Source organism: Lethenteron reissneri, chromosome 24 (genome assembly GCF_015708825.2).
Source record: "Lethenteron reissneri isolate LAM-NWPU_2019-01 chromosome 24, ASM1570882v1, whole genome shotgun sequence".
NCBI lineage: Eukaryota > Metazoa > Chordata > Hyperoartia > Petromyzontiformes > Petromyzontidae > Lethenteron > Lethenteron reissneri.
The window spans coordinates 2,810,109-2,826,177 of NC_083802.1; the positions used below are offsets into that span (position 1 = coordinate 2,810,109).

The following is a 16,069-nucleotide window of genomic DNA, read 5'->3' on the forward strand; positions in this document are numbered from 1 at the left end:
GAGGAACCGGTAACCGATTCCAGCGCAATTTAATAATGAACGCACTGATTGAAGCTTACGCCTACTCTTTCAATTGATATATGTAAACTGCAGTGGCGGGAGATAAACTAAAACTTAAAAAAAAATGTTTTACCAAGTAAGGCCCACTAAGCTATGGAGTTCTCAGAAGCTACTTGGCCTATAACTGATAGCTCAACGAAGCGGCTTATCACGTGGAAATATAATAAAAGAGTGATGTTAATTCTAAATGTGGAGGGAGAGACCGGAGGATACTGAGAAAAAATTAACCCGTAAAAACAAAGTTTTTCACTATAAATCCTTTATATGCGTGTTCAATGGACCACAACCCAGCCCACAACCCAGCCCACATTGGTCTTTGAAACGGGCGGCTAGAGTCCTCTCGTCCTCTGGCTTGAGATGGCTGCCACCTATGGGTCAGATGATTGTCTGCCACCATTAAGCAATTGGTAATTAAATATTTTTAAAAAATTGTATTTTTTTTTCACGAAAATAAATTGTCACGCACAATGAGTCTGTGTGCAAAATGTCAGCTCGATTGGATCACGGGAAGTGGGTTAAAAAAACGACCGAAAGATTTGCACGGTCGTAAGCAAGCAAGCAAGTGAACTTAATATAAAGGATTTAAAAATCCACACGACCACGGGGAGAGAGAGATGCAAACTCCAAAAATACAGCTGCAGGCGTCATGGTCGGTGATTGAATCCACGACCTCCTGTGTACCAGGCGAGGTAGTTGGGATCATTGTGCCAAACACTACACAACAGTGGCTCCCTTTGTTTCTCAGTCAAAATTGTAAAGCTGTTATTTTTAATTGGGAAGCAACTCTATATTGTACCGACTTGATTCTGTGGGGGGTTTGGGGGTGAAAATCTGATACAGTATCTCACGTCTGGAGTGGAGGGCGTCCACTAGAGGGAGCTAATAACATTTTTTTAAATACAATTCTTTAAAGAATTCTAATAGAAACATAAACCCATTTAAGGAATTCAACTTTATGAATCTTACAGTATTCTTGCTGTGTAACTCTTGGATGGGTTCCGTATTTGTGTCTATATTTTTAATTGCCAGGAATTTCGCTGTGCGGCAAACCGGTAACCGCTTTTGAACAGGTGTTTCCTTCTCATTCGGTTCCCGGCAATGCTCGACATATCTTCTTCGATAGATAAATAAATACTGTACGTCTCAAAAACCTCTAGGGCACTTCCCGATAAGGTAGAAAGCTGACATTTGGTACATAGGTAGCTTTTAGGACACAAAAACAGGAAAAATCTGGAAATCCGAGATTGTTAATTTTAAGACCCCCAAATCTAGATTTCAATTGCCCCATCAACGTGTTTGTGCCTGGTGTCATTCAGAAACCGTTCAAAATATAGGATTGTGTTTTTTTTTCGCTTGATAAAGCGTTCAACAACAAATACAATTATATCGAGAACCATTGTTTTATATTTGATTGTTTTTAATATATTTCGGATTCAAGCGGGTTTGAACGAAAAAATACGCATTTTATTACGTTCAAATCTGAATAATTGTTCTGGATGACTACAGTCGCACACTGGACAGTTTTTAAGTTTCAATTTGTGCATCAGTTATCCGCATCTGCCATGGTTTGTACGGATACCAAGCTAATGAACTTCGTGGGAGATCAAACCCATGGATCTTTGGCGTTGGGTCTTTCACGATCGGTAGATTAGCCGACATAGAATAACCAAATAAAAACTCTTGTTTCCTCTCTTCCCACGTGTGCCGCTGGACGGGAGGTGATGACTGGGGCTTGGTGACGTCACAGGCATCATCTTTGGGGGAGGCAGTGGTGGTGGCCGTTATTTGAATTGGGGACTGCTATAATCTATATCACATTTTTTCGTGGCTGATTAATAGGCTCAATCGAAAGCAGGAGAGAGGGCATACGTTTGGAACCCGTCTTACTTTCCAATGCGTCTTGCAATCCGGAGAATAGTCATGAGTTAGTGGTTGCTTGGAGTAAAGCAGAGCCAGTTTGTGTGACTTTTCTTTTACAGTCCTGTATTGTTCCTCTTGGTTCTTGTGGCCGAAACGTCGTGAGAATTATTTTATTATGTTTTATTTGTATTATTTTATTACTTCCCTTCTACGTGACTTTACTGAAAGAACCAAGAGGATAAATCCCTGCAGTCACGAAAGCTTTAAATCGAAATTTAGTCCTGTATTGTGTTTGTCATATTTTGGGGGACCCAGGTCACTCTTTGGAATTACTATATACTCATCTGTTGAGTTCTCACCTGGGTAAACATTTAAACTGGAATGTCGCGGGTGGTGCTGTGTGGCGAGGTGGAGGCGTGTTGGTGGATCACGCTCGGACGGGCGTGTTGGACGAGAGAGAGAGAGCTGCGGCCAAAGTGGGGCAAGTGGAGACACACTCTCGTGCTGCCTGTAGGAGGCGGCACAACACTGGGAACTTAAATACACCGTCCTCCGTGTCTCCAGGTACAATCCTCTGCTACATTGAGGACTTGATCTCGGTAGAAATCCATTCCTGCCACCCCTTTGCTGCACACTACCTCCTGTTGCCCACAACGTAGCCACACAGGCTATAATACATCTTTTAGGCACGATGGTCGCCCATCCAAGCCTCCACTCCGGTATCACCAAAGTAAATGAGTAGACCACGGTCGATTGACAGACATTTGGTGAGTTAAAGTGTGGGTAATCTCACTTCTTCCATCTCCATTGGTATCAACACGAACGTGTTCTGTTCCATCGGTGTGTTGGCCCTATATACATTTCAACCATCAGCATGTGTGTGACGTTTTGTGTCTCATCAGAAGAGGCAGGCTTGCTGTGCACATAATGATGGTTTAAATAACAACAGGTAATGTTTCAGCCTTTCATCAATTCACTGCTGGATGAAGGATTACCTTCGCTGTGTCGGCCGTGAGAGTTGTTGAACATTCTTCAACGCGTTGCTCAGTGCGGGTTGGTGGTGAAGAGGGTACCCTGGACTGTTTCAGATATTAATGTATATTCTTACCCCGAGCTCTCAATACTCTGATAGTGCACTGTTTTTGAGTTGTACACCTTTGGCGTCATCTGGTCCAACACCATGTGAGACTAGGCTCTAAGAAAAGCTGTCTCGGGTGTGGGCCAATCAACTTCAAGGACAGTGCATATCATTATCATCATCAGAGTTGTTTATTTTTGTTTGCATTTGACTGCTTGTGTTGTGGCTATTGCAAACACGATCCCTTGTATAACGGTGTCAGTTTTGGTGCCAGATAAAAGGGTAAAACCCTATTACTATACTGTTTCAGATATCACTGCCCATTTATGAAAGCCATGGCTGGGAATCTAAACCAGGTAGCTGAGTAAAAAGCTCAGTGCGTGAAGCACCACATTCTGGTGAAGCAGATGCTATTGTCGACAGCAGTTCCTCCAATTATGTTTGTGGCCAGGGTGAAGTAACCCTTCAATGTGTCATCTTTCTCGAGGAAACTTAGCTTTCCCTCAAATCAAATATACAGTCCCCCCCCCCAAGCGAATTGGCCAATTAACTAAATATTTCAAATGGAGGTCATTCTCAAATCAAGAGGCTTTAGCTTTAGGAGGCATTTATGTGCAAACAACTCATGATCGTACACCTTGAAGTGAGAATCACAAAGTACTGTACCCGCAACATACTCCCGTAATTTAATGACAGCCTTGCCAAGTGTATTGAGGTACATCGAGCCTTCCCGAACACCCGAAAATAAAAAGCCTGTAACGTATCAGAAGACACCCATTGGCATTTGTTGCACGCCTTGGGGGCCGTCCATAAATGACGTCACGCGATTTTTGACGATTTTTGACCCCTCCCCCCCTTCGTCACACGGCGTCACAAAAAGTCAGACCCCCCCCCCCTCAAATATGACGTCACAAAGCTCTGCCCTCCCCCTCCCCAAATAAATAAAACATGCTTCAAATCGCTTTAAACTATTGTCATTGTAGTGCGTATTTAACGTGGCGCCGTACTCTGATGTTGTGGGAGAAAACATTTATTAAAACTCTATTTAATTAAGTAGAACGTGTTGTCTATATTTATTTAAAGTTGCGCATTTTGATGGGACGTCACATTTCTCAACCCCCCCCCCCCGTCACACATCGTCACAAATGTCTGACCCCCCCCCCCTAGGTGCTTGACATCATTTATGGACGGCCCCATGTAACCTGAGCGATTGTGGCTATGCACGTGGATTGTAACCCAGCACTGCAGGCGAGAGGGTTGGTTGGTGGATCACACGAACCACGTGGAACTCCCTTCCTCTGCGGGCGTCGAGGTGCCATGACCCTTGCTCGCCAGGAGAGGGCAGTGCAGCGAGTGGACTTATCGCCAACCGCTTCCATCTGTACGAGGATGGAGTGTTTCCCCCTTCGCGCGCGTGGGTTTTCACCGGGCACTTCGGTTTTCCTCCGACGCGTATATGTAAACCCGTGGCCACAATGCATCGCTCTTCTTGGCTCTGATCTTCATCAAGAACATCGAGGTGGTTAGTAAATAAAATGTAATTATGGTGGTATTCTTGCGTTGTCTTCTTTACTTCCCCTTTGTCTCTTGCCATCTCTGCAGCACACGCACTCACTCTCTCGGGGCCACACACACAGGGGAACTACCAACAGCTGGTGTAAAACCTCAACCAAAGATGCCTTTAATTGCACGCTGGGAAGGCGCCAGCAGCATCGGCAACTCCGTCAATGCCTGCAACCTGATTGTCTCGTCAAGATTCGACCTTGACAACTCTCCGTTCACCGCCTCTGCCCCCCCTCAATCGTTTCCCTGATTCTGAGAGGTAAGCCGCTTACACACATGCCGGAGAAGGGGTGGAAATCTAGCCAGCTACCTGTCTGCCAAGGCCAATCGCACACAGAGTCAGCCCCGCTGCCAATTCCCCTTAATATCGTCGACAAGGGACGCGATTATACGCACCGTTTATCATGAACCTCCCCATCCCGGTTACGTATAATGACTCATCATTAATTGGCTGAACACATCTTCAAATAAGAGCGAAATGCAGGAACCCCTCCTTAAAAAGTGTCCTGCGACTGACTCAGTGTGGCTTTTCTCGGATGAACAAGTAGGTTTTAGTATTGTTTTAGAATGCAGTGTTCCTTGCACATGGACATTGCCAACGCTTGGTGCGCTACTGAGCCGTCTCACCCGCATGCATCGTCGTGCGGCGGACGATGACGCGTGTTTGTGTTGTAAACTTACGAGTCGATACATCTCACCAGACTTTCATTTGATTGTTGTTTTAGTATGCATTCGGTCATGCAGATAGGTAACTGGTTATCTAATGCGTGTACAAAATCTTAGCTGGCATTTGGCAAATGCGTAGTTAAGTCAAAGGTGAAAACAATAAAACATTATCGAAAACGAATTCATTGAGATTGGCACCCCCATTAATTGCATCCTGGAGGTTAATGTTTTACTCGTTCAGTCAGCCTACATTTCTAAACGTAAATCGTAAAACAAAGATACATATTATCAGCGAAAAAAGCAATTAAAAATTAATGGCCACAACTTGCTACCAGGGACTAGTCCCTGATACGACTACAGTGTAGCTCTGGCGCATTGAAAAACATTAACAACATTTTTATGGAAATAGGGGGTGGTGTGTCTTCCCAGAGGGACTATGTTGAATAAGATCAAGGCAGGGGTAGGTTTTCACCCAGAGTTTGATTCGAATGAAGACAGGAAACGATGGAAGAAGATGGGGGGAAGGAAGAGCAGCCTGGTCATCATCGAGGGGTTGGAGTGAGTGAAAACACAAGAGGATTGGGGTGAATGAGGTGGACGGGCCGGCTCTTTATTGAGAACTTCGATCACGTGTGGTGGAAGAAGACGGTGCTGAGGTGTTTTCAAGCTGTAAGAAGTTGACCAGGAGACGGATGTGGGCTTGTGGTGAAAGTAAAATGCAGTGGTTGAATGAAGGGGCAATTATTAGCTGAAGAGTAGAAGGTTGTGTTTAGTTCCATTAAAGTGAAGGGGTAAATTGTGTTGTAAAGATTGAGTGCAGGAGATGTGGTTGTCGTGAGGTGTAGGGTAGTAGTTGTGGGCTAGTTAAGAAATGTTTAATGAAGGGGTACAGTTGTGGACCTGTGATTAAATAGGATAGTGCGCTATATGTGTATAATACCAGTTATTAAACCAGGAAAGCCCCACTGAGTCTCAAAATTATTTTTAGGAAGGATTTTATCTTTGAGTGTTTGAATAATTTCACGAACAATGTTGTGGCATGTGGAGGAAAACCAGAAAACCCAGAGAAGGCCCACATATAGGAGAGGGTGACACTCGACACTGCCATCTCCTGGCCACACCTCATTGCCCCATAGCCACAACACTTGGAAAACCCTGGTGGTCGCCCATCCAAGTACTACTGACTTAGTCAAAGGATGTGGTTTACCGAAAGGTAGTGGTTGAGTATTAGGATGTTGTAATGAGGTGAAGAAATTGTGGGGCTGTGGTGTGGTGAAAGAGTAGGGATCCTGGTCTTGCACGTGCGAATGACTTTATAGTTGGTGGCTGTGGGGGTTAAGAAGCTATGAGAGCCCATGGAAGTTATAATTATTATTTGGGTGGGTCGAAACTTGTCCGCACTTCCAAACCCAAGCCTCCCGTGTCTCACGCATTCAGCCTGTCTCTGGCTCTCACATCAGAAGTACTGATTCTCATGAAATCCACGTGAGTGAAGAATCAGTATTTTTGATCCAGCCGGTGCAGACATTCCCCCACGTCTCTCGGTCCACACTGTTCAATCTCAATGCACATCTCTGAACTGGACCAGCGACGTCAGCCCTCGATTAGTAGTTGAGTTAAGAAAACTCACGAGGAGGAGAATATACGTGTCAGTGCTGTGTTTGAGTGAAGGGATAGGATGAAGAGGATGGGATACGGTGAAGTGATGAGATAAGAGAGCGATGTGGTGGCACATAGAAAGGAATGTGACGGAGCCCAGACATGTGGGATGGGTTAATGTGATCAAGGGATATGAGAGGATGAGATAGAGAGAGGGAGGGGGAGAGATTGGGTGGCATACATACATTGAACGGGAGAGAGGGATGGAGCTGAGAGAATAGGACAGGGTGGAATAGAGATGAATGTGATGGCACGGAGAGAGAGAGAGAGAGGAACAGATGGAATCTAGAGGAGGAACGGGAGCGCTGTTCAGCATTGGGAGTCGTGCCTTAGGTAGAGATGGAGTGGAGGGGGGAGGAGTGGAGGGGGGGGGGGGCGCCACACCCTCCCCCCACCGCCCCCCCCCCCCGCCTGCGCGCATGCGCAGTGCGCTCCGGAAAGGCTCGGCTCTCACCCAGAGCGGAGCGGCTGTGGGTGCGGGCGGCGGCGTCGTCAGTCCGCTGCTGCTGCTGCTGCACCCAAAGCAACCACCACCACCACCACCACACACACACAACAACCACAACCACAACAACCACCACCACAACAACAACAACCACCACACTACTACAAGCAGTGCAAGCAGTACAGCCAGCGGAGCGCTCGGGGTCGGGGGGGGGGGCCCTGGCAATGCGGACGGCGCGGAAAGTTTGTCGGTGAGGACGGGGAGAGCGAAGAGGAGGTGGAGGAGGTGGAGGAAGAATAGGTGAGTGAGTTGCCTGAGGATGTTCATCGTGATCAGCAGCAGCAGCAACATCATCATTACCATCAGCTGTAGCAACCTCATCATCACCATCATCACGGTGTTATCATTCATCTGATGATTTGTGTGTTTTTTTGTGCTGTAGCTGCAGTATTGTCATCCAGAGCAGCAAAGGCAGTAATCGTGATGGATTAATGATCGTTGTCTGCGTCGTGATGATATCGTGTTGATGTGTAACCTACCCGGTTATTGTTAGTGAGGAGTAAAATCACGATCTGTGTCACCACCACAATCACCATCCCGTCGTAGTCATCATCGTCGTGTTGCATTGCCGTGTTCCACATAGTCACTGTTGTATCGTTACCTTCATCGTAATCATGTTCAGTTTTCACCATAATCGTTATCATCTTTTACTGCCATATTTGTCGTCGGATTTAACATGTTAGCATGCGATTTCACATTTTATAATCGTTATCTTTTACTGCCATATTCGTCATCAGATTTCACATTTGAGCATATTCATCATAACCACATTGTTTTGTAATAACCCCACTGTTGCCATATTTAATCAGTATCAGCATCATCAATGTTTCACCATCACCATCATCAAGGACATGATGATGATGATATCTCGACATCACGCTGCATGTGAATGTCTTCAGCCAAGCTGAATGTGTGCTGGCTGGAATGAGACTTTGACAGACAGCACGTGAACACGTGCACCTTCAGATCTGTTCATCGTACATTCATCATGTTGTGTGACACCAAGAGAGAGAGAGAGAGACCCTCTTTGTAACGACTTGCACGGAATAAAGTGTTGCTTAAAACACAGGCAGACACCGTGGTTCCCGTGCAGGGGGACGCCTTTAAAACGAACATTTTGGATTGACTAGCAACAATGCACAAAGGAGGAACTGCACATAGGTGCAGAGAGGTTCGACAAAATCACAACCATTGTCCCATCGAGGATGAGTCGTGTGTACACCAGTCAGGAACACAAGGGGGGTGGGGGGGTGTGTGAAACAGTGCTGGGCCAGGAGATTTGGAGGCAGCAGAGGGGACAGAATGTTAATCACAATAGACCCGCTATAGGCAGCAGCAGCATTGCTGATGCGGTGTGGGAGCGGCCTGTGTTATAGGACCAGGTTACAGTCTACATTTTAGATTGTCAGTACACTCACTCCGATTAGAACCAAGCTACAGTCTACATTATAGACTGCCAGTACACTCACTCCGATTAGAACCAAGCTACAGTCTACATTATAGACTGCCAGTACACTCACTCCGATTAGAACCAAGCTACAGTCTACATTATAAACTGTCAGTACACACACTCCGATTAGAACCAAGCTACAGTCTACATTATAGACTGCTAGTACACTCATCCCGATTAGAACCATGCTACAGTCTACATTATAGACTGGCAGTTCACTCCGATTAGAACCAAGCTACAGTCTACATTATAGACTGCCAGTACACTTCCATTAGAACCAAGCTACAGTCTACATTATAGACTGCCAGGACACTCACCCCGATAAGAACCAAGCTACAGTCTACATTATAGACTGGCAGTACACTCCGATTAGAACCAAGCTACAGTCTATATTATAGACTGCCAGTACACTCCGCTTAGAACAATGCTACAGTCTACATTATTGACTGGCAGTATACTCCGATTAGAACCAAGCTACAGTCTACATTATAGACTGCCAGTACACTCACTCCGATTAGAACCAAGCTACAGTCTACATTAGTGGCTTTTTGTTATTTTTATTTAATTGCATTATTTTTATTCACTTAATTTTTTTCCTATCTGCGTGACGTTACCGAAAGAACCAAGAATACGAAGGCCTGTGTTATTGTACAGTGTTGAAGTGTGTCTACAATGGGCCACGACAGCTGCCAAGGAGCTGCCGTGCTGTGTGTGTCACGGCCAGCTTTGTGTCTCGCTGGCCCCACGGCGTTCTCTCTCCACGTGTGCAGCGCTCACCGCAAGAACAGACTCCACGTGGGGAGCGATCACGCTCGGGGGTGATCAATCGGGGTGCGACCAATTCGCTTCTCCCTTGCCCCCACCCCCAAACTAAACAGTGATGCAATGAGTTTCCGTGGCTCCGGATCGCGACTCGGGTCTTTAAAAACAAAAACTCGGTTATTTTTACGTTGGGGTGAATGTAGCGGCTTATGTTTGCTGCAGTGAATTCATCAGATACAACATGCCCACCACGTGTTGTTTCTGACACACGTGATTATAAATGTATGTTCAGTCGACTGAACGATGAGAATTGATACTTAGTCGTGCCTGATCGCCTTGGGCACGGGTCTCGTCAGTTTTACAATTACAATATATCCACACTGATCATGTTCATACATACTCTATAACTTTCCATATAATATTCACATCGTTTTGTTGCTGGCAGAAGGAACACCACAATACCTTTAGCGTGTTATGTTCATGGAGATGATCGACTCATCCTGCAAGTTGACACCCAGATCACCAAAGTCAATATATATGGGAGAGCTGTCAAAAACGTGGTGCCGCAAAACCACCACATCGCGGGTCCATGGAGCCAGAGTTGTTAAAGCAGAGTGGGGCTGTGTACAGTGGCTTGGGTAATCTGGTAGGCAGAGCCTAGCGAGATTGGGTAGGTGGCAGTGCGTATCTGCTGACCTCACAATGTGTGTGTGTGTCGGTAGGGCCCTGGCTGTAAGGCAAGGCGTGTGTCACTGTCACCACGCCCAGTGCCAGCAAGAGAGAGATGCTGCTGTGCTTGTGTCCAGATCCCCCACACGCTGACTGTAAACAATGCGAGCGAGTAAAACGCGGCGCTTTTGATGGGCGTAGGGCGACAGGGGTGTTGCGATTAGTGTAAAGTGCTCGAGCTGCTGACGATTGACTTGATAACGAAATGGCATGCGCTGTCCTCCCTGGTCCGAGATAAGTTCCGTGTGCATCTCGACGTGATGATGCCAGAAAAAAGGTCACGTAGTTTAAGTGGTTTGGAAATGTCAAGCAGCAGAGCAAGTTTAGGGCGATTGCAAATATATAGCAATGTGATTTCCGCTGCTGGACTGCACGTTAATTACATTGATGCATATTTCGTTGATAGTGTTTTGATTTCGGTAAACTACAGACAATAGCATTACCGTTTTGAGATGAATCAAGGTACCAAATTGAGTAAGTAGATGAAGGTTGATCGTCAGTCACTGTAAGCATGTTCTTTTGCCAAACTGCTAAAATGAATTGCAGTAGGGTGATATGGATGTTACATTTCTGTCTGCTGGTGCTGACGTAGTCACAATGCAATGTTTCCGACTCCACCTATACGTTCACACAATGAAGAGTAAATATGCGCTTTTCTGAATCATAATAGCTGCAGTCCGTAAGAAGCAACACTTCAAATAAACGACATGGTTAACGTTGGCTTGTCCATTGATTTTGAAATGGGAGTGGCACTGTTTAATTTTAGAGGTCAAAGTTATTGCGTATTCTTAGTATTCTCAAAGCTATATGGCAACGCCTAATAGTGGCAGTTGAGTTAAAATTGCACTTTAGGTCACGTCACGATATTGTCTCGTTACGTTGTGCTTATCCATTCGCATTTGGTCATTCCTGGTAAGTGTTTAGTTTGAAAGCACACTTGTGTGGTTCTGCAACGATATTAATGGTTTGTTTATGAACAGACACTGACATTGGCAGTTTTTATTGTGGATATATATTTATGCAGTCTGTCATTTAAAAATGTGAAAACACTCCATGTAAATAACACATTAATGTGTACTTGTTGTTGCTTGTACAGTGAATTGGTTGGTGAAAAAAGAGTCATGGAAATATTATTTTAATTTATCGAATTATTTAAAGTTCAATGGTGAGTTGACCCATCACCTTGTGAATGTCTCATGACGAGCGTTTAAATGTATTGCCATCTCTATTTAACCTGAGCAAATGATGTCACAAATTCCTCTGTAGAACACAAATTCGGTTCATTTGCCTATTGGCCTTATGGAACAAAGTTTAACAAGAGGATTTGTTAAAGCTGATACTCTGGAATGGTTTCAAGATTCTGGATTTCATCAGCAGGGCCAGGTCTTGTTAAACAAATGCTGTCACATTTCCAGATGTTATTGTAAAGAACCATCCACTTAAGCGGTGAGGTCCATTCAGCAAAACACAGCAAAATTGAAAAAAATGCATCGTGAACGGTCACAAAGGATCTTGAATACAGTAACAGGAACAGACAAAAGTGTTCCTCGGGCATTGTTCCAAATGCAGTGTTATAACAAGAGAGTACACCTTTTCATTCACCTGCTAATTATATTCCATTGTTTAAATTATAGTTTAAAAAAACATAGGCTACAAGATTAAGAAGCAGGTATACATGTAACTTTTATCGAATTGTATATTTGTGATATACATTTTTTATTTGAAATTATTTTACAGTGGCATTGTTGAGGTTTATTAACAAACTATTTCTATACAATGCCTTGCTTTGGCAGGCCCTAAACGATTCATTTTCACAAAATTCCCAAAGTAATTATATAGAGTGGCTTACTCAGTCATATATTGAGTCCAACAATGTTGAAGTTTTTTTTAAAGGATGAAAGGGATCAAGTAATCTAATAAAATCGGCTGCCACATCACAATGTTGCTGAAACATCACTGTGTGATGCATGAAACGGCTGTTGTTGCTCATCTTACTTAATCCTGCCCAACTCCAGATAGCCGTGGACAATGCCACGCATTGTCACCTAATCGTGCACCCTTACTGTATTTCTGCTGCCGATGTGCTTCACAGCTCCGGAACAGTTGGCCCTCTGTTGCTTGCTTTCCCTCTGATGTGTTGTGCTTCCCTTTCCTCTCTTGCCCTGCAAAATGCATGGTGTAATGATTGAATGGGGCCGATGGGGAGGGGATTTGTTTCCTGCGAAGCCTCTAATCTCACTCATGCAGCTTCCATGGAAAGGGGGATTGACAGCAACACATGGGTGTAGTAGCGTGCCCTCTTTGGCCGTTGACGCGGACACTCGGAAAGGATGTGCCTAGTACTCTGTGGAAGAACACTGGCAGAAGCATGTCAACCATGCAAGGGAATGTGCTTACAACACAATGCGGCATGTGCCTAATTGATTTGTATCTCTGACCGACTCGACCACTAGACGTGTGTGCTAATTGTCACATTAATAAAAATGCACGTTTCGCAATCACATGTATGCATGTTGAACTTGTTTCGCACATTACGTAGCCAACATTGCCGATTGGAGGTGCGTGGGAAGGACAACAAAATAAAACACAAAAAGCAGTCGTAAAGAAATGAGTTTTCAATCTAGATTTAAAGTGGATAGCTCCGGTGGATTCCTAATATCGGAAGGAAGAGCATTCCAGACGGCTGCAGAAGCGCATCTGAAAACGCGCGATGCAGTGACCGCCTCTGTTCGATGGCTAGCCAAAAGCTGCTGTGGGGATGACCGGAGTTTTGCGTGATGGTTTATACTCCCCTTTTGTCAAGCCACTGCTGGATGAGTGCCTTTCCATGCTGTGAGGGTCCATGCGGGTTGGTAAAAGCAGGGATCATAAGCTGAAGCTTAGTACAGTGCAACAATATATATTTCGACACCACTTCTGACAACATAGCCATGCAGCAGCCTTTATTACCTGTTTTATGCATAGTGGCATCCCTTCCAAGCACGCTCCAGGCTCAGCTCTGCTTAATTTCCGAGATCTGGTGAATTTGGTTGCATTCTGGGTGATTTAGTAAAAATAATGAAAGAATGCAATTTTATTTTGGATGTATAGATTAAATAATTGCACATATCAAAATTGTTATACTTCACAAAAGGGGAATAACATGCAAACGTGTTTTTCAGGCAGACGAAATAGATGTTAACTCCCTCGCCTGGTATACTGGAGGTCGTGGGTTCAATCCCGACCCTGACATCTTTATATTATGAGTTTTTTCATGTTCTCCCCGTGATCGCGTGGATTTTTCTCTGGATTCTCCGGGTTTTCTCTCCACATTTAGAAACATGCGTTTAGAGTATTTGGCTGCTGTAAATTTCCACATGATTAGCTGCTTCGTTGAATTATTATTTGTGGCCAGGCCACTTCTGGAGAAGAGCTGTACAGCTCAGTGGGCCTTACCTGGTAAAATAAATAATAAATGTGTAGTTTAGTTTCTAGTTTAATTAAGGATTGATCCGAGAGAGGAGAGGAATCCGATGGGAGAGGTAGTGGGGTGGAAGGGAGTTTAAACTTGACCTATGTACATGTTTCCAAGAGGGAAGTAATATGATGAATATACTTCATAATCACGACAACATGTTACTCTTGATTTTAAAAAAAATATATATACTTGTCCATTATTCCACTTATACATTAAGGACTGAAGCTAGAACATGGACGGGCAATGCTCCAAAATTCATCAGCGAAAATTTCCAACATGCAGGTTATTAACTTGAGAGGGTGCGATCAGACCTGGGGAGTTGCCAATTTTTTATGGAGGAATTAACAGCTCGGTCGATCGACACTTGAATGCCATCTGCAAGAGAATATTGAGCGAATACCCAAGAGCGCGCAAAACAGTGCAAGTTTGGACAAGGCGAAGAGACAGGGTGGGGATTGCATGCCCTTCACCGCCAGTTGTGGGAAACAAAAAAAAACTCTGAGACTGTTCTCGCAAGGAAGCATTAAATATGATACTTCAGCTAATATAATCTAATATGCCAAGAACTCATTTCTTATACATTAATTTTCGTGGTAATGGAGAATAACAATAGTGAGTTATTTTAGATTATCTACAATGATAAGACGACCTATATGTACCAGCAGTAGTCTTGTGTTCCCGTGTTTGATATTCCTGCCAAGTCACACGCATGATGTAATGCAGGCGCACCCCATGTTAAAATTATTACAATAAAAGTAAAATAAACTGCTTTCTTGCCTTCTCTCACATGTCTCTGCAAAAGAGATGGAGGCGAGTGTTGACAGGAGCATTACAGTTCGCAGCATTCTGGACCAAACAGAGGATCAGAACTTGATGCCAGTGTCGTTTTGCGTGCGACAATGAGCATGTCACACTACGTAGCACATGGCTTCCTAATTCACAGTGGCAATTCACGGTGAAAACCGAAGAAGTGTTCACTTTAACTATTGTGAAAGCACACGTGCATTGGTAGGTTATTTGGCTATATCTAGATAACATTCCTCATAAGATTATGTGCTCCCTGGCAGATGCAGAACTAAGGCATGTAGCCAGCCACCATACTCTTTGAAAGTCTTTGTATTACTCTTGAAAATTCGTTTTTTTGATGCTGGTTGAGAATCACATGTTGGCATAGGTCCATTAAGCTATAGAGCTCTGCCAACATGAATCATGGCCATTTCTTGTGCGGACGATCCAAATTACGGAAATCCGACTTTACGGAAATGCCCCCATAAATCACGTTTAACTAAAAATTCCGATACAGTATGCGGACATTTTTGCGTTAGTTAATTAAGTGCAAATAGTGCAGCACGGTGAGGTTGGGGATGAATACCGCGGAGCGAGGCGCAAGCCCTGCCCTGCCTTACACCTCGTACAGAGCGTATGTCCAGCGTAATGATACGGGTAGCGATAGAAAACGGACGACAACCCAATGCAGTACTGAGAAAAAACGGTAGGGGAGGCACAACATTTCCGGCCATGGGATTTCATCTTGATATTGGGGAAAAATTGTTCCGTTTCCGACATACGGAAAATCCGGGTTATGGATTGTTCTTGGGAACCGAACCCTTCCGTAACCTGGGGACTGCTTGTACCTCGTACCTTATCTATGGTCCAGGTTTATATTTTTACAAACCTTCAAATGTGTGCAATGCTTGACAATTTAATTACATTTTCAAATGAGAAGGATTGGAGAATGCAATGGGGTGTGAGGAATGGGGTTTAGAAAATCGTTGTTTAAAACCACAGCATGGGCACAAGTGGGGAATAGTTGTGACAACATCCTGGCCAATTGGGAAAGAGGGGTTTTAATTTCGCTGCCTCAGGCCATGCAAGGTTTAGAAAGGGCGAGCAGTGTTGAATTAATACACGTGGTTTCACATTATTAAATTAATGTACTAGTATTAAAAAGCGTTAGGTACGACTGAACAGCTGAATTGCTCAAATGACATGTGAATGCATTCTTGACATTTTACAGGAAAGTCTTATGAGAATGTAATTAAAATATAAATGTTTATGCTCTCAAAAGTGTCCCAATAAGTAGTTACCTGGTCTCTTGGGAATGAGTTTGAGGTCATTGATATCTCCACAGATGATAAACCTAGTGCCTGTCAAAAGCTTTGATATCTGACATTGTCAATATTCATATTAAAAACTTTACTTGTTACCAGTTGTCAGCACTCATCCATTGTGTTTTCAAGATTTAAATGTATAACTGTAATATTTAAATAGTGTATTCAC

The 16,069-nt window shown here is 44.1% G+C and overlaps 1 protein-coding gene across 11 annotated transcripts in view; it reads left to right on the plus strand.

Annotated features, from left to right (window-relative positions):
* Nucleotides 1–7,343: 7,343 nt before the first annotated feature.
* Nucleotides 7,344–16,069, plus strand: part of MYO9A (myosin IXA) — a 185,203-nt gene continuing 176,477 nt past the window's right edge. For all 11 annotated transcript variants that reach the window (XM_061557963.1, XM_061557970.1, XM_061557972.1 and 8 more), the window contains exon 1: nt 7,344–7,631. The gene's annotated coding sequence lies outside the window, so the exon portion shown is untranslated. The remainder of the gene's footprint in view (nt 7,632–16,069) is intronic.